Source organism: Stegostoma tigrinum, chromosome 20 (genome assembly GCF_030684315.1).
Source record: "Stegostoma tigrinum isolate sSteTig4 chromosome 20, sSteTig4.hap1, whole genome shotgun sequence".
Classification (NCBI taxonomy): domain Eukaryota; kingdom Metazoa; phylum Chordata; class Chondrichthyes; order Orectolobiformes; family Stegostomatidae; genus Stegostoma; species Stegostoma tigrinum.
This window is the reverse complement of record NC_081373.1, coordinates 32448305-32463897: the sequence shown is the minus strand read 5'-3', so window position 1 is coordinate 32463897 and position 15593 is coordinate 32448305. Positions and strand designations below refer to the sequence as shown.

The window sequence follows — 15593 nt, the reverse complement described above, 5'->3', positions numbered from 1 at the left end:
ACTTTGAGCGCATTCCCAGTATTCCTTCAGAGATTTCACTAAGTAAGGAGATGTGGCAGTGAAATTGAGTTTTGGGAAATATCCAAAGTTCCTACTGTTTGACATTGCCAACAATGCCAATAATTAACCTTCAATTCCATAAGCTTTAATTTGAGTGAATAGAACAGATCTAGTAGCACAAACTGGGCATACTGTACATAAGGCAAAAACAGGAAATGCCATTTAGTTAACATTTCTCCCTGCTTTCCCCCCCCGCCCCCGCCAACTCTCCCAATCAACCCCAGTCCCATCCCTCTGATGTTTGTGATACTTCCAAAGTTTTACATTAATTCCATAATTTCCAGTTTCTTTGTCCGAGCCTATTCAATATGGATAAGCATATCCTATCCACAAACATCCCTAAACATGATAGCCTGAAGGTTGTTTATTATTTACTTGATAAGTGGTCTGAACAGTTTCCATTGACCATTATCCAGTTTCATGCTGCTTCTCACTTTGGACAACTTCTCCCCAGCTGGTCTCATTTTTCCAATACAAAAATATGGCTGTGTGTATCTGCATGGGTCCCAGTTATGACGATGTATTTGTGGAGTGTGCAGAACATTTTTCATTCCAGTTCTACTGTTGTACCTTAACATGACTCTTTCTGCAGTACCTCAACGATCTCATGGTGCTGCTTCCTGTTCTCATCTGGAATTGGAAAAAATAATTTTGCTTCCAATTTCCTTCCTTCTGTCATCTTCACCTGGTCCATCTCTGACTCTTCCTTTCTCTTCTGTGACTTCACTGTTTCCATTTTTGGGGATAAGCTGTCCACAAATGTTCATTACAAATACACCAATTCCGGTAAGTAGCTTGGGTACACTTCCTCAAATTCTGCTTCCTGCAAGGATTCCATTCCATTTTCCCAGCTTCTCTATCTTTGTCACATCTGTTCTGATGACATCACCTTCCATAGGGGTGTCTCAGGCATGCGCCTCTTTTTCCTCCACAAAGCATTCCCCCCCTACCCTGATTGACAGGGTCCCAAGCCATGTCTGACCTATTTCCCATACTTCTGTTCTCACTCTTTCCCCTATCTCCCTAAATAAGAATGGGATTCTCCTTGTCTTCACTCTCCATCCACCAGTCTCCATTGTCAAAGGACCATCATCTGATATTTCAGTCACTTCCAACTGGCCATCATCATCAAAAACAACTTCCTTTTCCTTCACTCCACTGTCAGAATTCCCCAGTGACTGTTTAGTCCAAACATAGACTGCGTGACCACTTCGGGAATTCCTTCATGCTGTCCGTAAGAATGAGACCAACCTTCCAGTTCTTTGCTATTTCAATAAACTATCTGCTCTCATGTCAACATTTCTAGCCCACTCGAGCTTTCCAACAAAGGTCATGCAAACTAAATCAACAGCACCTCATTTTTTGCTCAGCCACTTTACAGCTGATAAGACCTAACACTGAATTCAACAAGATATGAAATTGTTGGAGAAACTCAGCAGGTCAGGCATCATCTATGGAGAGAAAGCAGAGTTAACATTTTGGGCCCAGTAACCATTCTCTGGCTCTGAAACAGGATGCACAGATACTACCTGACCAATTAGCAATTTCTAATCAGGAACAAAAACAGAAGTTGCTGGAAGAGCTCAGCGGGTCTGGCAACATCTGTGAAGTAAAAGCAGCGTTAACATTTTGGGTCCATTGACCCTTACTCAGAACTGCATCTGCAGCATGCACAGCATCCACAGTTCTTTCAGTTTTTGTTTAGCAATTTCTAATTTTGTTTCAGAAATTAGCAATTCTGAAATTTCTGATTTCCAGCATCCACAGTTCTTTGTGTTGTTTTTTTGTTGAGTTTAACAACTTCAGAGTATGACATCTGTCCTCCAATTTGATTACCACCCTATTGCCATCCAATGGATGTTTTATTTGTGTGGTTGGCTTTGCTGTCAGCAGAGCAGCCCCACATCCTTCTTTTCACACTTAACATTCACATTTATTTTACAAAGCCTTTACAACCATTAGCACTCCTTTTGCCTTTTGCTCAATGCACCATCACTGTCTGTTCCACTGTTGTCTCCTCACTCTCTGTAGTGCCAGTTTATTAAGGAAGCCGAGAGACTGTGTTCTGCACCAGGACTATGTGTACCTGAAAATGATGTGCACAACTAGTGATGCTAGGTTTCAAAACATTAGAAATAGCACACTTCGGACATAACTCTTTGAATATTCCATTGTCAAGGATTGCACAGTCAAGTGTGCCTAATATATAATTTTGAAGGGTTCACAACAGTCTTTAGCCTGAAATGCTAAGTGAGTGATCTAACATGTCCTCCGAATATGGTCCCCAGCATCAGAGGTGTTAGTCCTCACTCATTTCATTTTACTTCCAGTAATGTCAAGAAATGTCCCAGTGTAATAGTTACAACAGATAATGGACACCAAAATAATTCTGGCTTCAGTGCTAAAGACCTGTGCTCCAGAGTCAGGTGTGTAGCTGAATAATTCTAGTACTGTATATCTACAACTTTTAGCATTTGCCTAATATGTGGAGAATACTCTGTTGACAAAGGATAAGTCCAGTTGAATCAATTAGCCAATCTTCACCACAAGCCAAGTGAAAAAAGAGCAATTGACAGCTCTATTCAGTTGCATTTACTCAGAAATAATCTGCTAATTGATACCCAGTTGCTGTCCAGCCTAAAAAACTTAAGGCCCAGACCTTGATCCAAAAAAGACAAAAGAGCTGAGCTCCAAAGAAGAAATGAGAATAACTGCTCTTGACATCAAAGCAGACTTGTTCGATTGATTGATTGGGACATCAAGGAGATCGTGTAAACAAGAAATCAGTGGGTGTTAAGTACATACGTTAAGTACATCAAAAAAACAGGAATTAAGAATGTACTGATGACCAAAAAAAATCCATTGTTTATCATTGGAGAAACCCTTCTGGTTTGCTAATGTTCTTCAGGAAGGAAATCTGCCATATTTAATTGGTCTGGTCCACGTATGACTCCAGAGATACAACAATGTGACTAAATCTTAGCTGGCCTCTGAAATGGCCTAGCAAGCCATTCAGTTGCATCAATTGCTGCAAAGCCTCAACAAAGAAATGAAACCAGATGGATTATCTGACTTAGGAACTGAAAAAAAACAATAGCAGAAATAGCCCTGTCAACACTGCAAAGTCTTTCTTGCTAACATCTGGAGGCTGGTGCCAAAACTGGGAGAACTGTCTGACAGATTAGTCAAGAAACAGCCTGACATAGCCATACTCACGGAATCACACCTTACAGACAGTGTCCCAGGTGCCATTGTGAGCATCCCTGGAAATGTTCTGGCCAACAGGACAGGTCCAACAGAGATGGTGGCACCATGGTATACATCAGGAGAGAGGTATCCTGGGATTCCACAACTCTGACACCATGAAGTCAGGATAAAAGACGAAGGAAACCTCCTACTGACTATCACACACCATCCTCCCTTGACTGATGAATCAGCATTTTTCTATGTTGAACAATACCTGGAGGAAACACTCAGGGTGACAAGGGTGCAAAATGTACTCTGGGTTGGGGATTTCAATGCCCATCACCAAGTCGGGGTCTGCAGCAGCACTACTGATCAAGCTGGCTGGGTCCTAAATCGCTGCCAAACTGGCTCATTGATATATAATGAGGAAAGCAACAAGAGGGGAAAACATATTTGACTTTGTCCTTACCAGTCTACCAGCTGCAGGTGCATCGGTAAAAGTGAGCATCGCGCAGTCCTTGTATAGATAAAATCTCGCCTTCACACTGACAGCATCTTCTATTGTATTGTCTGACACTATCAATGTGCTAAATAGGACAGACTTTGGGTAGGTCTAGCAACAAAAGACTAGGCATCCATGAGGCACTGTGGGCCATCAACAACCGCAGAATTATAGATCAACACAATCTCCAACTATTGCCATTAAGCCAGGGGGTTCACCTCGATTTAATAGTGACAAAGGACATGCCAGGAACAGAACCAGGCATACCTTAAAATTAGATGTCAACATGATGGACTACTTCCATACTACACAGCATAAGCAGTGAGTGATAAACAAAACTAAGCAATCCCACAAATAGTACATCAGATCTAAACTCTGCAGTCCTAATACATCCAACCAAGAATGGTGGACAATTAAACAACTTGTTAGAGGAGGAGGTTTCACAAATATCCCCATCCTCAATGATGAAACAGCTCAACACATCAGTGGAAAAGAAAAGGCTGAAGCATTCATAACAATCTTCAGCCAGAAGTGCAGAGTGGATGATCCAACTCAGCGTTCTCCAATAGTTCCCCGCATCACAATTGTCAGTCTTCAGAAAATTTAATTTGCTCTATGTGGTAGGAGAAGCAGTCGAAGACATAAATACTGCAAAGGCTATGAACCCTGACTACATTCCAGCAATAATATTGAAGACTTGTACTCCTGAATTTGCTGCACTCCTAGCCAAACTGTTCCAGTACAGTTACAACATTGGCAACTAACCAATAATGTTGAAATTGCCAACAATGTCTATACACAAAAAGCAGCACAATCTAACCTGGCCAATTACCCTCCATCAGTAAAGTAGTAGAAGGTGCGTTTAACAATTATTCAAGCAGCAACTGCTTATAAATAACCTGCTCAGTGATACCTAGTTTGGGTTCCACCAGGGCCACTTAGTTCCTGACCTCATTACAGATATGGTTCAAACATGATAAAACGTGCTGAATTCCAGAGGTGAGCTGAGAGTTCTTAGCCCTTGACATCAAGGCCACATTCAATTGAGTGGAACAGTGAACTAGAGTCAATGGAAAACGGGCAAATCTCTGATGATTGGAGTCATATCTGACAAATAACTAGATGGTTGTGGCAGTTCGAGGCCAGTCATCTCAGAGGCAAAAAATACTGCAACCAGTATTTCACCTTCCGACTCCCAAAGACTCTCCACCATCTACAAGGCACAACTGCCCACTTGTCCAGTAGGGTGCAGCTCCAACAACACTGAAGAAGCTTGACTCTATACAGGACAAAGCAACACATTTGATTGGCACAGCAGCTACAAGCATTCAGTTCTTCCACCAGCGATGCCCAATAACAGCATTGTGTACTATTTACAAGACACACTGAAGAAATTCTCCTAAGATCCTTAGATAGCACTTTACAACCCACAACCACTTCCATCTAAAGAGACAAGGGCAACAGATGCATGGGAACACCATCACCAGCAAATTCCCCTCCACGGCCTTTACGATCCTGATTTGTAAGTATTTTTCCATTCCTTCTCTGTTGCTGGGTCAATTTCCTGGAATTTCCTCCCTAAGGGCATTTTGGGTCTACCTACAACACATGGACTTCAGCAGTTCAAGAAGCAGTGCATGACCACCTACTCAAGGGCAACTTGGGGTTGCACTAAATACTGGCCAGCCAGAGACACCCATGTTCCACAAGTAAATGAAAAAAAACTGTAGCAGTATCTATGTAGGCTTGGGTTGATAAGTAGCCAGACACATTTTGTGTTTTTCGTTGTCAAACTATGTCCATCTTCTGCAAAATGTAAAAGTCTGACCATTTCCCTGTGACATCCAATGGCATGACCATTGTTGAATTCCCAACTATCACCCTCCTATGTTCATCATTGACTAGAAACTTAACTAAACTAGCCTAATAATGAACTGATAAGAATAAATAAACATACCGGTTCAGAATCTATTAGTTCTTGGAAGGAGCCAAAAGCTTATACATTTCTCAAAGTTTCAAAACAGCTCAGTTTCTCTACTTGTTTGTCGCCTCTATCTCTTTCTCTTTGACAGAACAGCCTTATGGTCCTCTGGCACTGTGGTGACCTTATCTTTCTGGGCTAGCCTTTCAAAATTGTACAAAACAGAGCAACACATTAGACAGTAGATAATCTACTCTAATGCATCTGAAGATATTTCCAGTTATCATAAGTAACAACTTAGCAACCACATTATTTAATGCTCACTTATGTTTTTCAATCGCAACACTGTCATCAATCATTTTATTAAACATAGATGTGGCTCAGGCTGGATGCTGAATCGGAAAAGAAGTAAAACTATTTTTGTTCACATTATGTTCTTCCCACTTCCAATCCAGTATTCATTGCTTCATTCTGCAGGTACGATTTAGGAGATTTCTGAAACATAGGTACATTGATGAAAATACCAGATGTTTTGAAATGTCCACTTTTTCACTAGTGCTGACAACTTCTAAATGGCATTGTTTCACTTTTGAAAATGGTTAGAGTGGAAATGGAATTAGGATTTCTGGTTTTGTGTCTTTGAGAAAAAAAAAGTCCCAACTATTTCCTCTATCAACAGCATACCATGATTGTCCTTGTACCATTCACAAGACACATTTTACTAATGTGGCAAGGTTTCTTCATGAGCACCTCACAAACTCATGACCTCTATCATTTAGAAGGACAAGGAATGTAGGTTCATAGGAACACCATCACGTGCAAGTTATATTCCAAGTCCTACATCACCCTAACTTGGACATACGTTTCATTGTAGTCAGATCAAGACATTGGAACTCAACACCCAACAACACTGTGGCAAGACTTTCACGACAAGGACTCCAGAAGTTGATGAAGATGGCTCTGAAGGGCAACTAAGGATGGCCAATAAAAGCTGGTCTTATCAGTGCTCCCAGCACTCTCAGCATTTCTTAGTGTGGGTCGAAGATAAAAGACAAGTGTTTGCGTTGGTGCATCACATTGTACTTGACGCTCAATCACTGAGGCTGTGTATGGTCCTAATATTCCTCGTGACTGTAAGGAGAGACATCATATAAGATATTACAGACCTTGGGAGCCCTTTCTAGGGAGACTGTACTTCATCAGTGATCACAATGACATTGAATGACAGATCATCCTTGAGAAACTGAATAGTCCTTTCCTGCTCCAATGTTCCAATTTTTGGCCATCCCTGTAACGAGGACATTGATCCAGGATATTGCAGCTCTCCATGAGCTCCTGCTCATGTGAGAACCTATGTATGTATCAGCTATGTGTGTGTACAGTTGGCACTTGGCTCTGAGAACTCTCAGCTTCAGTATCTTGCCTCAAAGACACCGCATGACAGATTAATCAAACTGCTTTTCTTGCAAACAACAGGTAAAATGAAACACTTCTCAGTCAATGAGTTACATTGATTAAGATGCTCAGCAGCCTCAGGCCCGTTAATGGTGAAATAAATATGTGCACATAGTTCAGTCCCCCTGGAGGAAAGTGGCTATGAGATTTTCATGTGTTTCGCTGGTTCATTTGATCCTATCATCTTGGCATCTGTGTGGGCTTTCCTGAGCTGTCTCAGCATCTTTGCCTTCAACTTCCTTCTCAGGGAAAACCTCCCAGTTCTCCATCTCTTCCTGTACCCAGTCATTCCTACTTGATTGAGTCAGTTGTGAAACAACTTTGTTGTGGCATGCACTGGACAGTACCTCATTATACACCTGACTCGTCTATGCACCAGAATTGCATCTTCAAGAATGCTATGGTCTGCTTTACAATGGTCCATGTGAAAGTATGTGCTGTGTTGTACCCCTACTCTGTATCAGTCTGTGGATTCTTGACAAATTCCATGAGCTAAATTCTGAGAAGATATCCCTTGTCAATGACCAACTATTTGTATGTGACCAAGGGGCCTCAAAGATATAGGTACCTCTGACTTGGTTCCACAATGTAGGTAATGTGACAGATCCCTAGATAACATGTGCCGGCATGCATTATCCAACTGGTGTGGTCACAGGCAATCAGTACATTCCTGGAATGGAATCTTTTCCCATTCTTGAATGCAGCTGGTTGCTGATATGATGCTGTGATTGCTATGTGAATGCAATCAATTTTACTACGCATTTGCACAAATTCTTAAATTGCAGTGAAGTCAATTGTTCTGGCTGACTAACTCGCTGCATCTAAGGGGACATTGATAAATTGGTCAGCTGTATCAAAGGCAGCATAAGTCACTTCTTGGATACATTTATCAGCGAATGCCTATGGCTCCTGCAGAGAACCACGTTGGTTCCCTGAAATGACCCATTCAACTAGAAATTAAGGGTTGCTGTCATCTGCAGGACAACTGGGATCGGATTCTATCCAAGCCCACGAGGACACCAGTGTTCTTCCAGCAGTTGGTAGGTGCAATATGCAACTTCCCGGGACATCCTGAGATGTTGTCAGCACTGTAGTTTGTCATGTACATATAGTGAGTAGATTTGTAGCTTGAGATGTGGATGTTATGGTTGGTTGGCTCACTGAGCTGGTTCATTGTTCCGCAGATATTTCATTGCCCTGCTGGGTAACATCATCAGTGCAGCTTCCGATGAAGCACTGTTGTGTTTTCCTACCTGTTATTTTAAACTCTAGTGCCCATTGACCTGGGTTACCTCACTTCCAGTTTCTCTTCGCAGTGGAGTATATATAGGGTCTAACTCTATGTGTTTATTGAAAGCTTTCTTAGTGGAGAATCAGACTCCTGGAATTCCCATGCTTGTCTCTGCTTGGCCTGTCCCAGGATCCTGATGTTGTCCCAATCAAACTGGTGGTTTTCCTTATCCATGTGGATGGAGGTGAGTACTGCACGCCCCACACACTCATCATGCTACCTTGCATCAAGAACACATCTGAATTGACCACAAGACTCCTACAAACACTGGGCAGCAGAGTAGCACCACAAATCCACATCAACCCTATGCCAACAGCTAACCCAAACTAAAGATTTGGTACCCACTATGGACATGACCAGTGCGATATACAAGATTCCCTGAAAAGACTGCAACAAACATTACATTGGACAGACAGGAAGAAAATTAGCCGTAGGAGTACACGAACATCAACTAGCAACAAAAAGACACAGCACTCACACATCTCCATCCACATGGATAAGGAAAACCACTGCTTTGGTTGGAACAACACCAGGTTCCTGGGACAGGCCAAACAGAGACAAGCACGGGAATTCCTCAAGCCTGATTCTCCACTAAGAAGGCAATGAATAAACACATAGAGCTAGACTCGCTATATATACTCCACTGCGAAGGAAAACCGGAAGTGAGGTTACCCGGCTCATTGGACAACAGAGTTTAAATAACAGGCAGGAGAACAGAACAGCGCTTCATTGGAGGCTGCACTGATGATGTTACCCAGCAGGGTAATGAAACGTCTGCGGAACAACAAACCAGCTCAGTGACCCAACCATCCACAACATATAGAGATTCCAAGCCTTTAGACATGGTTGTGAATCAAAGCTTGCTGCCTAAGTGGACACTGTTGCACAACCTGTTGTGACTCTGCAGGCTGGTCCATGAACAGTGCTGACTTGTGCAACTGCTGGCTCCTAATGGCATCAGTGTTGGAGCAGACAATGTCTGTAGCTTCATCTGAGAAGAAAGATGACCAGAAGAATGACATTCTGTGCCAACGTGATGTTGTTTTCATGAGATCTGTGGAGACAATAATATAATGCAGAAAGTCATTCAACTCTTTGCCTTAAATTGTGTCAGCCTGCCTCACATGCCTAAAAGAGTGTCACCTCACAATGTGTCAAACCCAGTCTCTTCACCAATCACCTTGAGCTCCATGGGAAGCTACATCCTATGTAGCTTAGAAGAGCAGCTCCCTGTGAGCAACATGACGTATGTGGTGGCAGTGTGCTTTGCCTGTTTTATGAAGTCGCAAGCAACTGTGAGTAATTGTTTGGATTACCAGTCAAAATAAAAACATTGATTGGATTTTTAGAAGAAAGAGATAGATACATTTTTCAATTTCAAAGGTATGGAGGGGTATGGCAAGAATCTGTTATTAATATGACATCAAGTTCGAGAATCTGCCATGATCGTATTGAATGGCAGAGCAGGCACAAAGGGCTGAATGGCCAATTCCTGTTCCTAGTTACTATGTAACCTGAAACATACAAACTGAAACAATACATAAATGTATCTGTTCATCCATTTTATGAATTAGATTATTTTTCATTGCTTTTTGACATACATGATTTCAGGGATATCGTGTGATCCATCACCAAAGATAAAATTTTACACGTCTAGGAGGATCAGGGACAATTTTTTAAAAATGCTTCAATTTGGAAAATTACACTTCTGTGAATTTATCCTTTAAAGTGACCCAACAGAGTTCAAGACAGTTTTCAGTGCAAACAAGCTTTTCAATGTTAATCATTAAGTGACCCTTAAATGTGGTGAACGCATGATTGATTTCACTCAGTCTTCATAACAGATTGAGTCAAGATCAAACCATTTCAGAAAAAGGTTTAATAAGCTTGAATTCTGTTTGGATATTGTTTGAAAAATCAATAGCGCCTTGTGATTAGAAACTTCAGCAAATGTGCTGGTGTGTGCTGCATAAGTGAATAGGAGAAGGATTTCATGTGGATTGTTAAAAATGGACGCAACCACTACGCTGCACTTTGTGTGAGTAAGCTATTCTCTGGAATTAAGATGTCAGGAATGTTTGCAGTTAACCACGAGGCTGTAAGTATATGTGGTCAATATACAGCAAGTCAGCTTTTCGCATTAAAAACATTGGATTTAACAGCTGAGTTCTTCATTTAGAGGATGTATCTGTCCCCATCTTATTTTCAATACTTGTTTAATAGAGTAATCCCACTAAATCTGAATTTTTTTATGATGGATAGTGGATTGAGTGAGCTATGAAACAGCACTATTTGAAGAATAGTAGAGAAACAGTTTGTTGTCTTAGGGATCAGACTATTGTTGGAATGACTGTGACCACAATAATGGCATGACATCTCTCATAAATAGTTCTTCAAAAATCTTTATTGGATAACCTAACCTTCAAAAACTGAGAGCTAAAACTGCTTTGGTTGTCATAATTCATAGAGAAAGTTCTATTCATAGATCTTTGTCAAGTGTGAGGATCAAACTTGTAGCTATATTTTTTTCAACATAGGTAGTAACTTCAAACTTGTTGCAAAAGGCAATAAATTTTATTCTGATTAAAATCAAGGTTCATCAAAATTTTCCTGGCCTTTGTATTACTAATATTAAATCCAAGAGAGCACAGTGAAATGTTTGTAAAGATCCAATTTTAGCACCACTTAAACAAATCTCAAATTTCTAATTTATCACTATGGTGAACTATCATGCAATTTTCTGGTACTTTTGTGTTGGACATAACAAATGGGATGGAAAATTATGATCAACATGCTGATGTGTTCTGTATGTTGCTGTGTCGGTAGCAGAATAGCAACAGCCTTAATAAAAGGCTGACCACCATTTTGAAAGTAGTAAGTGCCAACCAAGGTGTTAGAAAATGAAAGAGGGGGAACAGAAGGATTTTGCACACTTGTCCTAATAAAAAGGAATACTTTGACTGCATAAAACATTTTGCACTTACAAATATTACCCAATTAATTATTTTGAATTATTTACAATTTTATTCTCTTACTTTCCTGCCGTATTCTCTGTACTTGTTATAATTTCCAGGAAATCTTCAACCCTCTCAAATTCTCCCAATTTGCTGTTCTTAATTTGTGAACTTTTGTCAGGATCTGTTAATAAGGTGTTTGACCTGGAGTGTCATCACATTCAAATCCATATCCAAATTTGCATGGGGCATTTTTTCTTATAGTCGAACTATTAACTAACTATTTTTTTTGCCAGTAGAGGGGTACTGATATATTCTAATCAACCTGTGCAGACATGTTAGCAATTAGAAGTTAGAAATCTCTTTGATTTCTGTGCTCAGTCTAATTGTTTTGACTCACACCTTAGCTGAAATTGCCTCATTCAAAACAAATTAAGGATTGAAAATAAGACCCTGATGGTACTTGCTCATTAATTTGTTGTATTTCTATTCAATGTATATATCTTAGATTATGTGGGAAGAATCAACTTCCAAATCTTGAAATGTTTAACAAATACCTCTCAGTCCACAACTTCATTTGTAGTTGTCTCATGTAATAACCAAATTATTTAATCAGCTGGTGTAATCCTTGGCTCAGTCATAAAATTATTGTTTCTGATCTATAAAGGTAGGTTCAAAACCCGACTCTCCGAATGAGCACATGGCATGGGCTACAGTGCTTTAATGATAGAGAATTATCAGAGGTTCCACCATTTTGGGTAAAAGGTGAAACTGGGTGAATGTAAAAGACCCTATGCAAAGAAAGCCAATCAAGCTATCCTGACCAGCATTTATCGTTTAACAGGAGCTCAAAAACATCAGTTGAATTATTTCAATCCCAGTACTGAGGCTTTGCTCGTAATACAGTTTAGTTACTGCAGTTGCCTACATTAAAACTCTTATGTCAGTTTCTGAAAGGGTTAATACTGAGTAATATCTTCAGCACTGCCTGTTATACGACTTGGTGGGAGTAACATCTAGAATCTGGATTTTCATTATGGAGCCTCTAACACAGGGCTGAATTTTTTCATTTTTAGGCAAAATGCTTTTCTGAGTGCGTTAGGAAAAGATGTACCCATACATATCCTACATATTGATATGATTTTTAAAGTTTGAATTTTAAAGTAGGTGAGCATTCACTTCACAGATGCTATCAGTCCTGCAATTTCTGTTCTTGTTTTGTAGAATCCCTACAATGCGAAAGTAGGTAATTCAGACCTTCAAGTACACACCGACCCTCTGAACAACATCCAATCCAGACCTACTCCCCTACCCTATTGCAGTGTCCCTGCACTTCTTCTGGCTAACCCACCTAGCCTGCACATCCCTGGACATAATGGACAATTTAGCATGGCCAATCCACTTAGCATGCACATCTTTGGACTGTGGGAGGAAACCCATGCAGACACAGGGAGAATGTGCAAACTCTACACAGTCACCCGAGGGTGGTATCAAACCTGGGTCTCTGGCCCTGTGAGGCAGCACTGTTAACCATTGAGCCACCATGCCACCCCTTTCAGACCTTCATCATCTGCATTTCTTTGATTTATTTTAATGTCTAGATACATTGTTTCATTTTTGTCTGTCTTTGTTTTTTTGTGTAATAAACTTCTGTAGTTAAGGAAACTCTGCAGCCTTTGTTTTTCATGTTTCAATGAAAGACCACCATGTTAACTAAAAGGAAGATGTGTCAGCTCAGATTTCATTCTAGGATTGGATTGTTAAATATTACAAGCAGCTGGGAGCGTAACAAGTGAGATGGTGCCTGGTCTGTCACAGCTTCGTGGTCACTTTTTTCATGCAATCTTCTACACATCACCTCGTGATTTATACAGCTGGCCTGTACAGTGCCCATCTCATGGATTGCACAACAAGAGTGCCAGAAGTGCTTGCCATTGCTGGGATTTTGTAAGACTCATGTTGCTGGTGCACTATTTAAATCCCAACTCCATAGCACTTCAGACACCGCAAACAAGAAACTGCCCTTTACACTGTGGTCCTGTACTATCTCCATGGAAATAGACCAGAATGGAAGTTAGCTCCTCAGTTTACCACAGAAACCTGGAGCTGCTGGTGGGTTGTGTGGTGGAGAGGTGAGCATTGCTATATTTTGCCCAATCAGCAACTGAGGTCATACCACTAATCCACAGCTAGGAAAGACTGAGATAATAGCCTAGTTCAGTGCAGTGTTCGAGGTGAAATGTAATACAAATCAGTGCAGGAAGGAAGTCAATGGTCTTCTGCATTATGTAATTCTAAGTGCCTCTGTCTTCTCTCTGCTACCTCACATCACAGGGCCAACACCCGCTCTTATTCTGCCACTACATACGTCTCTCAATAATGCCCATGGATGAAAACTATAGCTTGCAATATATAGCTCAATAGCTCTCACCCACCTCATCCTCCTAAACTAATCCTTCCTGGCCTCTGCACTCACAGTGTCAGGAGCCCAGGTTCGATTCCAGCCTTGGACAAATGTCTGAGTGGAGTTTGCATATTCTCCCCATGTCTTCATGGGGTTCCTCTGGAAGGTATGGTTTCCTCCCACAGTCCAGACATGTGTAGGTTGGGTGGATGAGCTATGGGAAATAAAGTGTAATGGGATAGGGTCGGGGACTAGGTCTGGGTGGGATGCTGTTTGGATGTTGGTACAGACTTGTTGGGCCGAATAGCCTCTTTTCTTTGTCAGATGTCAGAGGTAGTCAGATGTCAGAGGTAGTTTCTTTACTCAGAGAGTAGTAAGGGAATGGAACGCTTTGCCTGCAACGGTAGTAGATTCGCCAACTTTAGGTACATTTAAGTCGTCATTGGACAAGCATATGGACGTACATGGAATAGTGTAGGTTAGATGGGCTTGAGATTGGTATGACAGGTCGGCACAACATCGAGGGCCGAAGGGCCTGTACTGTGCTGTAATGTTCTATGTTCTATGTTCTATGTTTCCTCACTGTATAGATTCTATCATTCTCCTCCATCTCCTTGGGAGAACTTCACTTGCTGCTGTTTCTGGAGACAGCAGGCATTGGATATTGCTGTACTTGCTGGGCTTGCTGACACTGTCGAAATTGTTGACTTCTTTAACATTGTTTTCACATTTTTGCACTGTCATATGGACGTTAGCCACAGTGATGTCATATCAGATGCGTGAACAAGTCATCTATGAGCAATATCAGAAATGGAACACCATTTCACCAAAGGTACCCGAGATGTATCATATCAATCATAATGAAATGTGAGGCTTCAAACGAGATTAATGTTATGCCTTGCAATGAAGCTTTGAGGGATGTAACAGTTTCCAAATGTATGTTAAAAAACGAAAGTGTTCATCGTACAGTGCGGGGTGTGGAGTTGAGTTCTGGTAGTTAGCCACTATGATAACACCCAGTTCCCAAAAAGGCACCATTGAATATCACAGATCATATCCTTGTATACTTACAGTTCACTGTATGAATGTGGCAGCTCTGAAGCGTTGCCTTCCAGTGTTAGCAATGAAATGCGACTCAGAAATGCCAAGTCTAGGTGACACTTCTGGTTAGTGTCTGGTTATATTTGCTTAGCTGACATGAGAAGGGTTTTTGATTTGATTTATTGTTGTCACATCTACTGATATACAGCAAAAAATATTGTTTTGCATGCTATCCAGGCAAATTGTAATTAAACAAAATGCAGAATATAGGGTTACAGCTACAGAGAACATGCAGAGAAAGGTACAAAGAAAGTTCAACTTCCGAAGACAAAGTCCTGCCTTCACATTGAGAATAATTTCCATTGTGTTGTGTGGCACTATCAATGTGCTAAATGGGACAGACTTTGAATGGATCTAGCAACTCAAGACCTGGGTATCCATGATATGCCGTGGGCCATCAACAGCAGCAGAATTATACTCCAGCACAATCTGTAACCTCATGGCCTGGCATATTCTGCACTCAACCATTATCATCAAGACAGGGGATCAACCCTGGTTCAATGGAAAGTGCAGGAGGATATGCCAGGAGCAGCACCAGATGCCAAGCTGGTGAAGCCACCAAACAGGATTACTTGTTTACCAAACAACATAAGCAGCAAGTGACAGACAGAGCTAAGTGATCCCACAACCAACGGATCAGATCTAAGCTCTGCACAGTCCTGCGACATCCAGTCGTGAATTAAACAACTCACTGGAAAAGGAGGCTTCACAAATATCCC

The 15593-nt window shown here is 41.1% G+C and overlaps 1 protein-coding gene across 5 annotated transcripts in view; it reads left to right on the top strand.

Moving 5' to 3' along the window:
* Positions 1-15593, top strand: part of c20h10orf90 (chromosome 20 C10orf90 homolog) — a 377977-nt gene that overhangs the window by 183334 nt on the left and 179050 nt on the right. For 2 of the 5 annotated variants that reach the window (XM_048551083.2, XM_059653091.1), the window contains exon 1: positions 10233-10453. The exons of 2 other annotated variants lie outside the window; for them this stretch is intronic. The gene's annotated coding sequence lies outside the window, so the exon portion shown is untranslated. Of the gene's footprint in view, positions 1-10232; positions 10514-15593 lie in introns of those variants that run through there. One more of the 5 variants, XM_048551085.2, reaches the window with a different exon arrangement.